This window comes from Eumetopias jubatus, unplaced genomic scaffold (assembly GCF_037043125.1).
Source record: "Eumetopias jubatus isolate StellerSeaLion01/CBP00866 unplaced genomic scaffold, mEumJub1_p1.0 scaffold_7, whole genome shotgun sequence".
In the NCBI taxonomy this organism is placed as follows: Eukaryota; Metazoa; Chordata; class Mammalia; order Carnivora; family Otariidae; genus Eumetopias; species Eumetopias jubatus.
Window position 1 is genome coordinate 114,046,328 of NW_028274813.1, and position 18,204 is coordinate 114,064,531.

Genomic DNA, 18,204 nt, shown 5'->3' on the forward strand with positions numbered 1-18,204 from the left:
CCAAACCTACAGTGTTCACTGGATGCATCTGCACTATACCTTCATGCAAGGCCTCACATGAGACTTGACACGGCCTGGTCTGTGGAGGGCTAGGAAACCAAAGCCCAAAGAGGGGAGGGGTCAGCTCCCCCTCAGGCTCTGTCCCTCCCCAACCCACTCCTTTGCTCCCCGGTCACCGGTGAGGACTCCCATGGTAATGGAGGTGGCTCCAGAGAACAAGGCTGGCATAATCGTCCCTCCCTAAGACAAACTCTAATGGGGATGTTTTAGACATCCTAATAGTTGGGGGAGCATCTTCCAGGGGCCCCTCTGACACCCTGGCCTGTCCTGGCCCTTTAGTCAGAAGTTGTGGGTACGTGGAAAGTGAGGGCTGACCCAGGGTATGTGCATGTATCAGGCTGATCTTTGAGGTGCTGGGGTAGAACCTTGGGGGCGGGGGCCCCTCAGAGGTATGAATGCAGAAGAACACACTACCAGTCAATCCCTGTGTGGTGACCTTCTTGCTGACTCAGTCTGGCATTTTGGTGCTGGTTGCCATCTTTGGCTGGACCCTGGGGCGCCTCATGGGGCCTGTTGACTCTTCTGTAGGTGGAGGAGCCTAAAGTAGGACTACATTTGAGTCCCCATTTCCTTCCAGGTCGTGAGTTCAAAGACCATCTCCTCTGTGCCACAAAATCTCTCTCATGCCCCAGTAGGCCCAGGAGCTGTTGGACTTTTGTGAATCAAGGCCTTTTCCCACCTGGGTGTCACCCAGAGATCACTAAACTTGCCTGCAGATGATATGATGCTATACACAGGAAACCATAAAGACACCACCAAAAAACTATTAGAATAAATGAATTCCGTAAAGTTGCAGGATACAAAATCAATATACAGATATCTGCTGCATTTCTATACACTAATAATGAAGTAGCAGAAAGAGAAATTAAGAAAACAATTCCATTTAGGATTGTACAAAAAAGAACAAAATACCTGGGAATAAACTTAACCAAGGAGGTGAAAGACCTGTATCTGAAAACCATAAAACATTGATGAAAGAAATTGAACATGACACAAATAGGAAGATACACCATGCTCATGATTGGAATAATATTGTTAAAATGTCCATACTATCCAAAGCAATCCATAGATTCAATGCAATCCCTTTCAAAATACCAATAGCATTTTTCACAGAACTAGAACAGGTAATACTAACAAAATTTGTATGGAACCACAAAAGACCCTGAATAGCCAAAGCAATCTTGAGAAAGAACAAAGTGGGAAGTATCACAATTCCACATTGTAAGATATACTACAAAGCTATAATAATCAAAACAGCATGGTACTGGCAAAAGAATAGCCATATAGCTCAATGGAACAGGATGGAGAGTCCAGAAATAAACCCACAATTATATGGTCAATCTATGACAAAGAAGGCAAGAATATACAATGGAGAAAAGACAATTTCTTTAATAAGAGGTGCTGGGAAAACTGGACAGCTATATGCAAAAGAATGAAGCGGGACCACTTTCTTGCACCCCACACAAAAATAAAATAAATACCTAAATGTAAGACCTAAAACAATAAAACTCTTAGAAGAAAACATTAGCAGTAATCTATTTGACATTGGTCTCAGCAACAGTTTTCTAGATATGTTTCCTCAGGCAAGGGAAACAAAAGCAAAAATTATTGGGACTAAAATTAAAAGCTTGCACAGTGAAGAAAACCATTAACAAAACGAAAAGGCAACCTGATGAATGGGAAAATATATTTGTAAATGATACATCTAAAAAGGCGTTAATATCTAAAATATATAAAGAACTTCTACAAAGCAAAACAAAGCAAACAAACAAACAAAAAAACAGTTCAATTTAAAAAACAGGCAGAGGATCTGAATAGACATTTTCCCAAAGAAGACATACAGATAGCAACAGGCACATGAAAAAATATTCAACATCACTAATCATTAGGGAAATGCAAATCAAAACCACGATAAGATGTCACTTCATACCATTTAGAATGGCTAGTACCAAAAAAAACCCCAGAAATAACAAGTATTGGTGAGGATGTGGAGAAAAAGGAACCGTCATGCACTGTTGGTGGGAATGCAGTTACTGTGGAAAACAGTATGGAAGTTCCTCAAAAATTTAAAAATAGAAATATCATATGATCCCATAATTCCACTACTGGGTATTTACCCAAAGAAAATGAAAACATGGGCACCTGGGTGGCTAAGGCGGTTCAGCGTCTGCCTTCAGCTCAGGTCATGATCCCAGGGTCCTGGGATCAAGCCCTGCATGGGGCTCCCTACTCAGCAGGGTGTTTGCTTCTTCCTCTCCCTCAACCCCTCCCTCCTGCTTGTGCTCTCTCTCTCTTTCACTCTCAAATAAATAAATCTTAAAAAAAAAAGAAAACGAAAACACTAATTTGAAAAGATATATGCGCCCCTATGTTTATTGCAGCACTAATTACAATAGCCAAGATATGGAAGCAACCTAAGTGTCCATTGATAAGTGAATGGATAAAGACGTGGTGTATATATACAATGGAATATTACTCAGCCATGAAAAGAATGAGATCATGCCATTTGTGACAACATTGATGAACCTAGAGGGCATTATACTAAGCAAAATAAGTCAGATAAAGACAAAACCAGACCATATGACTTTACTTATGTGTGAAATCTAAAAAACAAACAAAGAAAGCAGGAACAGACCCATAAATACAGAGAACAAACTGGTAGTTGCCAGATGGGTTGGGGGGATGGACAAAATGGGTGCGGGAAAGTGGGAGATATAGGCTTCCAGTGGTGGAATATCTAAGTCATGGGGATGAAAGGTACAGCATAATGAATATAGTCAGGGATACTGTCATAGTGTATGGTGACAGATGGTAGCTAAATCTGCCGTGGGCATAGCATAACATATGGTTGTTGAATCACTGTGTCATACACCTGAATCTAATGTAACATTGTATGTTGATTGTAATTTTTTTTAAAGATTTTATTTATTTATTTGACACAGAGAGACACAGCGAGAGAGCGAACACAAGCAGGGGGAGAGGGAGAGGGAGAAGCATGTTTCCCCCTGAGCAGGGAGCCCGATGCGGGGCTCGATCCCAGGACCCTGGGATCATGACCTGAGCCGAAGGCAGATGCTTAACCGACTGAAACACCCAGGCACCCCAATAATGATTGTTTTTAAACAAAAGCATATGACTATTATTAGACCTAAAAGGTAATATTAACAATTCCTTAAAATTATCAAATGTCCAGTAAGTCCATCATTCAAAGTTCCAAATTTTTGTCTCTTTTTTCCCCAGATGAATATGCAAATCAAAATTCTTAAAATATCCTTTTATTGTATAAATATATATAATGGAATATTACTCAGTCTATCCTTCTATTGTATAAAAGGATATTTTAAGGATCTTGATTTGCAACTGTACTTTTTGTTTTCTACCCACTTTAAGAGACCATTGCATTTATGAAAAACACAATTATTAGTGTAAGAGCTAGCATACTATAAACTTTGGTGGGTAATTCCAAGCCTTTTTTCTACATAATTTATGATACTAATGCATTTAAAAGAATTATTAATTTATATTTTTGGACACATAATGTATAAAGATGTAATTTTGTGGCATCAACAACCAAAAAGGGTGAGGATGAAGCTGTAAAAGAACAGAGGTTTTTTGTTTGCTTGTTTGTTTGTAAGTAGGCTCCATTTCCAACATGGGGCTTGAACTCATGACCTCAGGATTGAGAGTTGCATGCTTTACCAACTGAGCTAACCAGACACCCAAACAGTTTTTGTTAGGCTGGTATAAATTCAAATTAGAGAGTCCTCACTTTAAGATGTCAAATGAAATTCCCACAGTAACCACAAAGAAAATAGCTATGTAAATACACAAAAGGAAATGAAAAAGGAATTTAAACATTTCACTATAAAAAGAAAATCAACTTAATACAAAAGAGGACATGAATGCAGGACAAAAAAGCTATAAAACATACAGAAAACAAATAGCACAATGACAGACGTTAAGTCCTTACTTATCAGTAATTACTTCGGATGTAAATGGATTAGATTCTTCAATTAAAAGACAGATATTGTCAGAATGGATAAAAACACATGATCAAACTATATGTTGTCTACAAGAGACTCACTTGAAACTGAAAGACACAAACAGGTTGAAAGTAAAGGGATAGGAAAAGATATTCCAAGCAAATAGTAACCAAAAGAGAAAAGGGGTGGCTATACTAATATCAGACAAATAGATTTTAAATTTAAAAAATTTACAAGAAACAAAGAAGGACATTATATATTAATAAAGGTTTCAATACTGGGGCACCTGGGTGGTTCAGTTGGTTAAGCATCTGCCTTTGGTCAGGTCATGATCTCAGGGTCTTGGGATCTAGCCCTGTGTCAGGCTCCCTGCTCAGCGGAGTAGTCTGCTTCTCCTTCTCCCTCTTTCCCTCTCCCTGCTCGTGCTCTCTCTCTCAAATAAATACATAAAATCTTTATTTTAAAAAAGGTTCAATACAGCAAGAAGATAGAACAATTATAAACATTTATGCACCTAATGGCAGATCATCAAAAACTGACAGAATTGAAGAGAAAAATAGACAGTTCCACAATAACAATTGGAAGCTTCAATACTGCACTAACAATAATGGATAAAAAAACTACATAAGTTAGGAAATAGAGGACTTAAACAACATAATATACTAACTAGACCTAACAGAGGTACAGAACACTCTATCCAACAACAGAAAATGCATTCTTCTCAAATGCACATGGCACATTTTCCAGGATAGATCATATGTTAGGCTACAGACTAAGTCTTAATAGATTTTGAAAGATAGGTACCAAATGAAGTATCTTCTCTGACCTGAAGTATCTTCTCTAACTTCTCAATGGGATGAAGTTAGAAATCAACAACAAAAGACTGGAAAATTCATAAAATTGCAGAAATTAAACAACACACTTTTATTTTTTTATTTTTAAAAAAGATTTTATCCATTTATTTGACAGAGAAAGAGAGAGAGAACACAAGAGCAAGGGGAGCAGGAGTGGGAGAAGCAGACTCTCCCCTGAGCAGGGAGACCAGTGTGGGGCTCGATCCCAGGACCCTGGGATCATGACCTGAGCCAAGGCAGATGCCCAACTGACTGAGCGACCCAGGCGCCACTAAACAAGACACTTTTTTTTTTTTAAGATTTTATTTATTTATTTGACAGAGAGAGACACAGTGAGAGAGGGAACACAAGCAGGAGATGTGGGAGAGGGAGAAGTGGGCTTCCCATGGAGCAGGGAGCCCATGGAGCGGGACTGGATCCCAGGACCCCAGGACCATGACCTGAGCCGAAGGCAGATGCTTAACAACTGAGCCACCCAGGTGCCCCAACAAGACACTTTTAAACAACCAATAGATCAAAGAAGAAATCATAATGGAAATTAGAAGATAATTAGAAGTGAATGAAACTGAATACCCAAACTTATCAGATGAAGCAAAAGTGGAGCTAAGGGGGAATCTGTAGCTATAAATACGTACACTAAACAACAAGAAAGATCTCAAATCAACAACCTAATAACAAACAAATGAACTAAGCCCAAAACTAGTACAAGGGAGAAAAAATAAAGATTAGAGCTAAGAAAAATGAAACAGAGAATAGAAAACAAAAAAATTAATGAAACCAAAAGGTGGTTCTTCATAAAAATCAAGAAAGTTGAGGCACGCTGGGTTGCACAGTCGGTTAAGCGTTCAACTCTTGATTTTGGTTCAGGTTGTGATCTCAGGATTGTGAGATAGAGCCCTGCATTGGGCTCCATGCTCAGCAGGGAGTCTGCTTCTCTCCCTCTCCCTCTGATCCTCCCCCCACTCACATGCATGGGCATGTGCTCTCTCTCTCTCAAATAAATAAATAGATCTTTTTTAAAAAGTTGACAAACTTGGGGGCACCTAGGTGGCTCAGTCGTTAAGTGTCTGCCTTCGGCTCAGGTCATGATCCCAGGGTCCTGGGATTAAGCCCCACATTGGGCTTCCTGCTCAGCGGGAAACCTGCTTCTCCCTCTCCCACTCCCCCTGCTTGTGTTCCCTCTCTTGCTGTGTCTCTGTCAAATAATTAAATCTTAAAAAAAAAAAGTTGACAAACTTTAACTAGATGGACTAAGAAAAAAAGAAATAAGACTCAAATTACTAAAATCAGAAATGTAAATGGGGGGGATGCCTGGGTAGCTCAGTTAGTTAAGCATCTGCCTTTGGCTCAGGTCATGATCTTGGGGTCCTGGGATCCAAGCCCTTGTTGGGCTCCCTGCTCAGTGGGGAGCCTGCTTCTCCCTCTCCCCTTGTGCCTCCCCAACTTGTGCTCTCTCTCTCTCAAATAAATAAATAAAAATCTTTAAAAAAATGTAAATGGGGACATTACTACTGATTCTACAGAAATAAAGAGGTTTGTAAGAGTATGGTGAACAATTGTATGCTAACAAATTGGATAAACCTTGATGAAATAGAAGAATTCTTAGAAACACAAAACCTATCAAGACTAATTAATGAAGAAATAGAAAATCTGAATAGACCTATTAATAGTAAGGATATTGAATCAGGAGTCAAGAATTTCCCATCAGAGAAAAGTTCCAGACCTGATGGCTTCCCTGGTGAATTCAACCTAAACCTTAAATAAGAACTAATATCAATCCTTCTCAAGCACTTCCCAAAAATTTGAAAAGGAGAGACACTTCCTAACTCATTCTATGAGGCCAGCATATGGCACTAAAGCCAGACAAAGACACTGCAAGAAAACTACAGACCAACATCCCTTACAAACATTGATGCAAAAATCCTCAGCAAAATACTAACAAGCAGAATTCAGAAGCATATGAAAAGGATATACCCCCAAGACCAAGTGGGATTTATTCCTGGAATGCAAGGATGGTTAAATACATGAAATTGATCAATATGTCACATCAACAAAATGAAAGGGGGAAAAACACATGATCATTTCAATTGATGCAGAAAAATCATTTGAGAAAATTCAACACCTTTTCATTATAAAAAACACTCAACAAAACAGGAATTAAAAGAAATTCCCTCTACATAATAAAAGCCATATATTAAAAACCCACAGCAAACATAATACTCAATGGTGAGAGACTAACAACTTTTCCTCTAAGATCAGGAACAAGACAAGTATTCCCTCTTTCACCACTTGTATTCAACATAATACTTTGGAAAGTCCTAGTCACAGCAATCAGACAAGAAAAAGAAATAAAAGGCATCCAAACTGGAAAGGAGATTGAAAAACCCTGAAGATTCCACATGCAAAAAGACCTGTTAGAATAAATGTATTTAGCAAAATAGCAAGATACAAAATCAGCACAAAAAAGTCAGCTGTATTTCTATACACAATGAACAATCTAAAAATGAATTTGCAAAAGTAATTTCATTTAAAATAGCATCAGAAAGAATAAAATAACTAGGAATTGATTTAACAAAGGAGGTGAAAGACTTGTACAATGAAAACTACAAAACATTGCAGAAAGAACAAAGAAGACATAGATAAATGGCAACACATCTCATGATCATGGGTTAGAAGACTTAATATTATTGAAATGTCAATACTACCCAAAACAATCTACAGATTCAATGCAATCCCTATCAATACCATTGATATTTTTTGCAGAAATAGAAAAACTCTTGACACTAAAAGCAAAGGCAACAAAGCAAAAATAAACAAGTGTGATTATATCTAAAAAGCTTCTGCATGGCAAAGGAAACCATCAGCAAAATGAAAAAGCAACCTACTAAATGGGAGAATATTTGCAAATCATATATGTGATAAAGAGTTAATATATAAAATATATAAAGAACAGCCCATCCTAAAATTCATCTGGAATCTCAAGGAAGTGAGATTGGTAGCCAAAACAATTTTCAAAAAGAACAACAACATTAAAGAACTCATACTTCCTGATTTCCAAACCTACTATAAAGCTATAACAATCAAAACACTGTGGTACTGGCATAAAGACAGACATACAAACCAATGGAATAGAATAGAGATCCCAGAAATACACCCTCACATATGTGGTCAAATGATTTTTGACAAGGGTGCCAGGACCATTCAATGGGGGAAGGATAGATTTTTCCACAAATGGTGCTGGGAAAATTGGGTATCCACATACCAAAGAATGAAGGTGAATAAGATCTAACACCATCTACAAAAATTACCTCAAAATGGATCAAGAACCTAAATGTAGGACCTAAGATAATAAAACTCTCAGAAGAAAACACAGGACAAAAGTTCCATGACACTAGATTTTTAAAAACTTTCTTGGCTATGACACTAAAGTACAAGTAACCAAAAGAAAACAAAATAGACAGGGGCGCCTGGGTGGCTCAGTTGTTAAGCGTCTGCCTTTGGCTCAGGTCATGATACCAGGGTCCTGGGATCGAGTCCCACATCAGGCTCCCTGCTCCACAGGAAGCCTGCTTCTCCCTCTTCTACTCCCCCTGCTTGTGTTCCCTCTCTCGCTGTCTCTCTCTCTCTCTGTCAAAAAATAAATACAATCTTAAAAAAAAAGAAAACAAAATAGACAAATTGGATTCATGAAAATTAAGAGATTTTATGCTTCAAAAGACACTATCCATAGAGTAAAAATTCAACCCACAGAATGAGAGAAAAGATTTGCAAATCATACATCTGACAAGGAATTAATATCCAGAATACATAGAGAACTCCTAAAATTCAACAACAAAACAACCTGATTCAGAAGTGGGCAAGGACTTGAATAGACATTTCTCCAAAGAACATATAAAATGGCCAGTAGGGTGCCTGGGTGGCTCAGTTGGTTAAGCGACTGCCTTCGGCTCAGGTCATGATCTTGGAGTCCCAGGATCGAGTCCCACATCGGCTCCCTGCTGAGCAGGGAGTCTGCTTCTCCCTCTGACCTTCTTCCCTCTCATGCTGTCTCTCTACCATTCTCTCTCTCTCAATAAATAAATAAAAATCTTTATAAAAAATAAAAAAATAAAATGGCCAATAAACACATGAAAAGATGCTCAACATCACTAACCATTAGGGAAAATGCAAATCTAAACTACAATGAGGTATATAAGGTATACTTACTAGAATGGCTACTATAGAAAGACAAACAGAAAACAAGTGTTGGCAAAGATGTGAAGAAATTGGAGCCGTTGTGAACTGTTGGTGGGAATGTAAAGTGGTACCATTGGTGTGGAAAACAGTATGAGGAGTCTCAAAAAATTAAAAATAGAATTATCATATGATCCAGCAATTCCACTTCTAGGTATATATTCAAAAGAATTCAAAGCAGGATCTTAAAGAGACAGTTGTACTCCATGTTTGTAGCAGCATTATTCCCAGTAGTTAAAATGTGGAAGAAATTCAAGTGTCTATGGACAGGTGATGGATAAGAAAATGTAGCATATACATACAATGGAATATTACACAGCCTTAAAAAGGAATGGAATTCTGCAATATGCTAGAACATGTGTGAACCTTAAGGGCACGATGCTAAGTGACATTAAGCCAGTCACAAAAGATAAACACTGTATGATTCCACTCATATGATGGACTGAGTGTCGTCAAAATTATAAAGATGAAAAGCAGAACAGGGGCTGCCAAGGGCTGGGGAGAGGGGAGAACAGGGAGTTATTGTTTACTGGATACAGACTTTCAGTTTTACAAGATGGAAAGTTGTGGAGACGGTGGTGATGGCTGAACAACAATGTGAATGTATTAATACCATACAAGGAGATGGTGGTGATGGCTGAACAACAATGTGAATGTATTACTACCATACACATAAAAATGGTTAAGATGGTAAATTACATGTGTATTTCATCACAATAAAAAAGAATTTTCCCTCATCATTTCTCATATTTGGTAACCCTAAAGTATAATTTATATAAGAGAAGCAGAAAACAAAATACTTGATTCTTTCCATTTTACTTACCAGTTTTTACAATAAAAGTTGGTTCACTAGAATACTCCAAAGTCAATCAACTTATTTTTTTCTAAATAAATAGAATGTTAGACTTGACTTAGTCAGCTATCAACTCAGAGCAGTCATAGATTCTTGACGTATTTTATGTGTTTCAATTCACTGCAGTTCTTTCTGATGCTTGAAATATTCTCTCTTTTGCTAGTGAGAGGCTATTCAAAACCAAAGATAGGATTTAAAGAAACTCTCTTCGCCTGCCCCTGGAGAGTAGAATGGGCAGGAAATTGGACATGGAAATGAATCATAAGTATGGCAGAACTGCAACAGAAACTAAATTCAGGCCCCTGATAGAAAAGTTATAGGTATGGGGTGATTTGAGTGGGTACACCTGAGAATCTTGAACTTCCAGTTTACTCTGAATGCTCCGGGCTAGAAGATGCCCTGCTCCTTGCTAGAAGAGAGCAGCCTCCTTCTGTCTGGAGACCAGGCAAAAACCTTCCCTGAGTTGAATGCCTTGCAGAATGATGAAGTGTGTCCTCCTCATTGCCTCCCCATATTGCTACCAGACCGATACCTAGGGTCAGTTCTCATCATGACTCAAGATCACAAGTACAGTCCTGCTCTGGGTGAAACAACTTACTCACCAAAAGAGTTGCGGGAGCTAATATGTACTGGAAGAATATGAGGGGGGCGGGTGTAAGAGAAGATGAGGGTGTTGGATCAAGGGTAGAATAACAGGTATATACATGAGAATTTATTGACCTGGGAGCATTCTCCTGTATCTAAGGATTTAATGTCCTGGCTGGGACACCTGGAGCTCTAATACACTGCTGGAATGATTCCTTGAAGCATAGACATGATGGCTACGGCAGTAAATTAGGTGGAGATTTTATAACAGCTTTCCCAAAATATCCCAAAGGAAGGAGTCAGAAGGTTTAGGGAGGTAGGAATGTTAGAATGGTTTTAATTATGCAAGCAGACAATCCACCATTTGACTATGTTTCTTTAGAAGGCTCAAAGGAATATGCTTCTCTAATTAATAAGGAGGGCACCAGTGAGGGGGCTACCTAAGTCTTTGAGACTCAATAAATCTGAGTCTTTGTAGGTCAGGCTTGACAGTAGAAGATGCTGCCATGAAACCAGTCTTTTTAAGTGTCACTGGGATTGGTGGGATGCCAGAACAGCAGAGGCCAGGTAACGGCACTTAACCATTAATGAAAAGGTGGATGTAATTAACTTGATTGACAGCAAGGCTGGTGTGAGAACCACAGTGCCCTTGATCTTCAGGAATCTGTGGTGTTGTTACTGATGATATTCCTGAGTCAGGTTATATGAGCAGTTGGCTAGAATATTGCTTGACTTGATAAACCAAACCAAACCAAGAGCTGGAAAGCAGAAGGCAACAACAAAAAATTGCAATCTCTTGCCCAGTTTCCAGACTGAGACAATTGAGGCCAATAGCCCATTGAACATAGGGGAGGCTGGGTATTCTTGAGAAAAGATCCTGCAAAATTACCACATGTATATTCAATATATATTACCTCAATCCTTTCCCAATGGGATCCATGGTCATTTACCAAAGTAACTATATCTGGTGAAAAGGGAATACCTAGATCTTTTGAGGGTTATTAATACAAGACTGAAGTTGGCACTTGCACCATGAGACTCACAATGCCGTCCATTAAGAGTGGACATGTGGAGGGCTGGTAATAAATGGAGCCCTGGATGAGGTCAATCTCATGGTGAATCCAATGAGACCATAGGGCCCCCCCCATTGTCACTTCTCTTCTTTCTAAACAATTGAGATAAGTATGTGTAGAACTAACAGAGTGCTCACATTTATTCTCTGACCTGTGGATAGGAATCATTATAGTAGGAAGAGTCAAGTTGAAATCTGGGAAATTGCCCCCTCCCCACTGCCAGGAGCAATACAATATTCCAGGTGGGACTACCCTCAGCAGGGATCACCACCTTACAGCATTATACTTCCATCCCCCCCCCATCCTGCCCTTTATGCTATCCTTGTAATTGTTTTACTTCTACATTTGTTATGTAAATGTAAAACCCATAACATATTGTTGTAACTTTTGCTTTAAACTGTCAATGTTTTTTTAGAGACCAAAAATGAGAAAATATCATCTTTTATATTCTTCCACATATTTATAATTTCAGTGTTCTTCATTCCATTTCCATCTGGTGTCATTTTTCTTCTGACAATGACCTTCTTTTAACATTTTTTTGTATGCAGTTCTGTTGATTATCTCCACTTTTGTTTGTGTGAAACTCTTTATTTTGCCTTCATTTTTATTTTTATGTTCTATGATACTTCTATTACTACATTGTTATATTGAGATATAACAGAATTAAAAAAAAAGATTGCTTGTTTTATATCATGCCAGTCCATTTTTCTCTTAATTCTTTTGGGTGCTGAGAATTTAACAAATTTTGCCTTCATTTTTAAAAGTTTTTTTTTTCTGAATATAGAATTCTAGGAGGATGGCTTTTTTTTCTTGCAGCACATTAAAGATAGCATTCAACTACCTTTTTTTAAAGGATTTTATTTATTTATTTGAGGGAGAGAGAGCAAGCACGAGTCGGGGGAGGGACATAGGGAGAGGGAGGGACAAGCAGACTCTCTACTGAGCACCAAGCCTGATTTGGGGCTCAATCCCAGGATCCTGAGCAGAAGTCAGATGCTTAACAACTGAGCTACCTAGGCATCCCTCAATTATCTTTTAATTTACATAGTTTCTGACAGGAAGTTTGATGTCATTTTCATTCCTCTGTGCATAATAAGCCTTTACTCTCTACCTTCTTTAAAGAGATTTATCACTTTTTTCTAAGCAATTTTACTATAATATACCTTGGTGTGGTTTCCTTCTCCTTGGGGTTTACTGAGGATCTTGGATCTGTGGGATTACAGTTTTCATCAACTTTAGAAAATTTTGGCCATTTCTTCAAATATTCTTCTGTCTGCTTCCTCTTTCTTTCTTGGATTCCAGTTACATGTATGTTAGACCTCTTGATATTGTCTCCCAAACCACTGATGTTCTCTTTATCATTTTCAGTCTCTTTTTCTAGCTTTCATTTTAGATAGCTTCTATTTAAGTTCACTGCCTTCAGGTTCACTGATCTTTTTTCTGCAATGACTAATCTGTTAATCCCATACATTTGTCAACCTTTTTTGTCTCTAGAAATTCCTTTTTTAATATCTTCCATTTATCTCTTCTTATCATGTTCAGATTTTTCTCTACCTTCTTGAACACATGGAACATATTTATAACCACTGTTTTTAAATGTCCCTATCTGCTAATTACATCATCTCTATCATTTCAGGGTCTATTTCCATGGATTGATTTTTCCTCTTGTTATAGCTCCTATTTTCTTCCTTCTTTGCATTCCTGGTAATTTTTAACTAGGTGATAGACGCTGTGATTTTGATGTTGTAGATGCTGAATTTAGTCATTTTCTTTCAAATAGTTTTGGACCTTCTTCCCACATCATTTAAGTTACTTAAAAAAAATTAGATCTATTCAAGGCTTGCTTTCAAGCTTTGTTAGGACAGTCTCAGAGCAGCCTTTATCCCAGTGCTATTTGAGCACCCCTGTTAAAACAAAACTTTTTTAAGGATTCTGTTCAATGTCCTGTGTATTAGGAGGTGTTCCTTTTCTGGCTAGTGAAAATAGGAACTATTTCTAGTCTCTTGGAAGCTCTAGGAATTGCTTGGTCTTCCACTTTCCAGTTTTTCTCCCCACACTTGTTTTCTCTCACATGTGTATATGTCAGTACTGAGCCAAATACTTCAGGCATCTTCTGTATTTTCCAGAATGTGTTCACTCATGCTCTCTCTCTGAAGCACCCTCCTCTCTGGTATTCTGCTCACAGACTCTATCTGCCTTGATCTTCCTAAACTCCAGTCTCCCATCTCAACTCAGCAAGAGAGCTGGGCTTTATTTAGATTCCCCCTCCCTGGGTTGCAGCCTGTTATTTGCTTCCAACAGTAAAATGAGGAAGATGTAAGGTTCACCTTCTTTTAAAAATCATACTTCTGCTCTACCTATTGTCTAATGTCTGAAATCTGTTGTATTTTGTCCAGTTTTTCTAGTTGTTCAAATGGGGAGGTAAATCTACTCATTATTACTCCATAATGGCCATAAGTGGAAGTTTCTACATTTAGTCTTAATCTGTATCTTTCTTATCTGTGAGATTGAGTATCTTTTTGCATGTGTCAGGAGAATCTGCATTTTTTTCCTTTGAACTTTTATGTCTTTCCCATTTTTCTTAGAATTGTTGGTCAACAATTTTTAGAACGGAATGAATAATAGCACTTCTGGGGATTGTGACCATGATGGAGTACTGATTATAGCCTCCCATGATAAGACTAAAAAGCTAAACAAAATGTATAAATAAATTTTCTTCAGGCATTGGGCAATAGTGCAAATTTACAATCTCTGAGAGAAGGTAATAATGTGAAATGGGTTCCACATCTTTCTGCCTGGAAGACATTTCCAGCCCTAAATGATGGCACAAGGAAGTGAAGTTCAAAGAAATAGAGATTGGAGTTCAGGGCTGCTAAAATGTGTATGGTAGAGTACCAGAAAGGAGTTACAAAGAAGGAGACCCAGAAATCTTACAGAGATTCTCCTCAGCCCCTTGGTCAAATTCTAAACTGTGAATATGTGAACTGAGACTCTGCAAGGCCTAGCAGAAAACAGCTCCCAGGGAGCTGAGAATGAAACAGAAATTTCAGAAGTCACAGGTTACTGGAGAGACATTGGAATTTTGATCCAGCCAGAGTGGAGAGATCTTGGTGAACATCCCAGACATTCACATGAGGGTCTAGAAGGCTATGCTTTTGGAGTAAGGAAGATTCCCTAGGAATAAGGGCAAAATGGAAAAAGACACACCCTAACAAAACCTAAAACCAAGCCTTGATATACACGATCCAGTTAGTCCATCAGTAATTTAATTGCCTTCTGGAACAAAATTCAACACTATTTAGAGTAAGATAACATAATCCAAATTTCTACAATGTATATTTACAATGTTCAACATATCGAAAAATATTTACTAGACATGTGATGAAGAAAGTATATCCAAAAATTAAGATAAAAAATAGTCAACACAAGCAGACCCATAAAAATCTGAGTGTCCTATAATTCAATTAAATTCTGACACTGTCTCCTCAGAGTTAGCATCAGAACCCATAGGTTAAGGGTTCTTAACACTTAGTCAGTCCCAGTCAGTCCCACAAGACTGCACCCACTTCAGACAGCAATTGAAGTAGTGGGTTCCCCAGTTACCTGCACTCCTGTCTGGTTAGCTACAAATCAAGGTTTTCACAACGCCTTCAAGTTGACTTGCTACAAACAGATGACAGGAATTAGGGGAAACATACTCACTGGTTTACTATATTATAAAGGGTATAAATGAACAGCCTGATGAAAAGATACATAGGACGAGATGTGGAAGGGTCCTGAGAGCAGGAGCTTCTGTCTCCATTGAGTTGAGATATGCTACCCCCCAGCATCTGGAAGCTCTCTGTGGTTCAGAGATTTTTATGGAAGCTTCGTCATGAAAGCATGATCAATCATTAACTCAATCTCTAGCCCCTCTCCAATCTTCTAGTCATGGCTTGGTATTCCTTGTGACCAGCCCCCATCCCAAAACTATCCAGGAACCCACCAAGAATCACCTCATTAGAACAAAAGGGGCTCCTATTACCTAGGAAACTCCAAGGGATTTAGTTGCTCTCTATCAGGAACCGAGAGCAGAGACCAAACATATATTTCTTATTATGTCACATTTGCATGTGCATGGAAAAAAATCAGAAAGGGCTGTTAGAGCAGTTATTTAGGGAGATATGGAGTTTACAAATTTTTTGTTTGTTTCTTTAACTTTTCTATATTTTGTGATTTTTTTCATGCCTTTTTGTTTATTTCAAAATGAAAAATTTTTAGGTTTTTATTTTAATTACCCACTGCTCATCATAACAAGTGCACTCCTTAATCCCCATTACCTTTTTTACCCCCCCAACTTCCCCTCTGGTAACCACCAGTTTGTTCTCTATAGTTAAGAGTCTGTTTCTTGGTTTGTCTTTTTTCCCTTTGCTCACTTGTTTTGTTTCTTAAATTCCACATATGAGTGAAATCATATGGTATTTGTCTTCCTCTGACTTATTTCACTTAGCATTATACTCTCTAGCTCTATCCATGTCATTGAAAATGGCAAGACTCATTCTTTTTTATGGCTAAGTAATATTCCATTGTACGTATGTGTATGTGTGTATATATCACATCTTTTTTTTTCCCAAGATTTTATTTTTACATAATCTCTACATCCAAAGTGGGTCTTGGACTCAAAACCCAAGATCAAGAGTCACATACTTCACTGACTGAACCAGCCAGGCACCCCTCCTCATCTCCCCCCTGCTTTTTAAATTTTTTTCATTAATTTATAATGTATTATTTGTTTCAGGGGTACAGGTCTGTGATTCATCAGTCTTACACAATTCACAGTGCTCACATAGTACATATCCTACCCAGCGTCCATCACCCAGCCCCCTCATCCCTCCCACCCCCTCCACTCCAGCAACCCTCAGTTTGTTTCCTGAGATTAAGAGTCTCTTATGGTTTGTCTCCCTCTCTGGTTTCGTCTTGTTTCATTTTTCCCTCCCTTTCCCTATGATCCTCAATCTTGTTTCTCAAATTCCTCATATCATACTTGTCTTTCTCTGATTGACTTATTTTGCTTAGCATAATATCTTCTAGTTCCATCCACACCATTGCAAATGGCAAGATTTCATTTTTTTTTGATGGCTGCATAATTTTCCACTGTATATATATACCACATCTTCTTTATCCATTCATCTGTTGATGGACATATAGGCTCTTTCCATAGTTTGGCTATTGTGGACATTGCTGCTATAAGCATTGGAGGGCACGTGCCCCTTAGGATCACTACATTTGTATCTTTGGGGTAAATACCCAGTAGTACAATTGCTGGGTCATAGGGTAGCTCTATTTTCAACTTTTTGAGGAACCTCCATACTATTTGCCAGAGTGGTTGCACCAGCTTGCATTCCCACCAACAGTGTAGGAGGGTTCCCCTTTCTCCGCATCCTCGCCAACATCTCTTGTTTCCTGACTTGTTAATTTTAGCCATTCTGACTGGTGTGAGGTGGTATCTCATTGAGGTTTTGATTTGTATTTCCCTGATGCCAAGTGATGTTGAGCACTTTTTCATGTGTCTATTAGCCATTTACCCCTCCTCATCTTCTTTATCCATTCATTAATCGATGGACATTTGGGCTGTTTCGATAGTTTGGCTATTATAAATAATGCTGCTATAAACATAGGGGTGCATGTACCCCTTTGAATTAGTGTTTTTGTATTCTTTGGGTAAATATCCAGTAGTGCAATTGCTAGATCATAGGATAGTTCTATTTTTAACTTTTAGAGGAACCTCCATATTGTTTTCCAGAGTGGCTGCACCTGCTTGCATTCCCATCAACAGTGGAGGAGGGATCCTTTTTCTACAACCTCACCAACACTTGTTTCTGGTGTTTTTGATTTTAGCCATTCTGAAAGATGTAAGGTGATATCCCACTGTGTATTTGATTTTCACTTCCCTGATGATGAGTGATGATGAACATCTTTTCATGTATCTGTTGGCCATCTGTATATCTTCATTGGAGAAATGTCTGTTTATGTCTTCTGCCCATTTTTAATTGGATTATTTGTTTTTTGGGTGTTGAGTTGTATGAGTTCTTTACATATTTTGGATACTAACCCTTTACTAGTTATGTCATTTGCAAATATCTTCTCCCATACTGTAGGTTGACTTTTAGTTGTATTTTGTGATTTTTATTATGAAAATCATTTTTAGTTATATAATTTTTAAAATTTTTTTTAAGATTTTATTTTTAAATAATCTCTACACCCAATGTGGGGCTTGAACTCACAACCCTGAGGTCAAGAGTCACATGCTCTACTGATTAAGCCAGCCAGGCACCCCTAGTTATATAATTTTAATGTATTAAATATCATTTTTAAGAAACATGAAGCCTTTCCTTGTGATCTAGCCAGGGTTGACTATATTTGGCAGAATCAGGAAGCCCTCCATGCACAAGCCAGGCCCTCTGCCTGGACACCCTCACCCTAAGTTTGCTCCCACTGCCCCCTCCACATTCACACACACCATCACCTCCTGTGAGTGAGGCCTTCCCTTTCCCCCAGCGCTGGGTGCCCACTGGAGGACATCA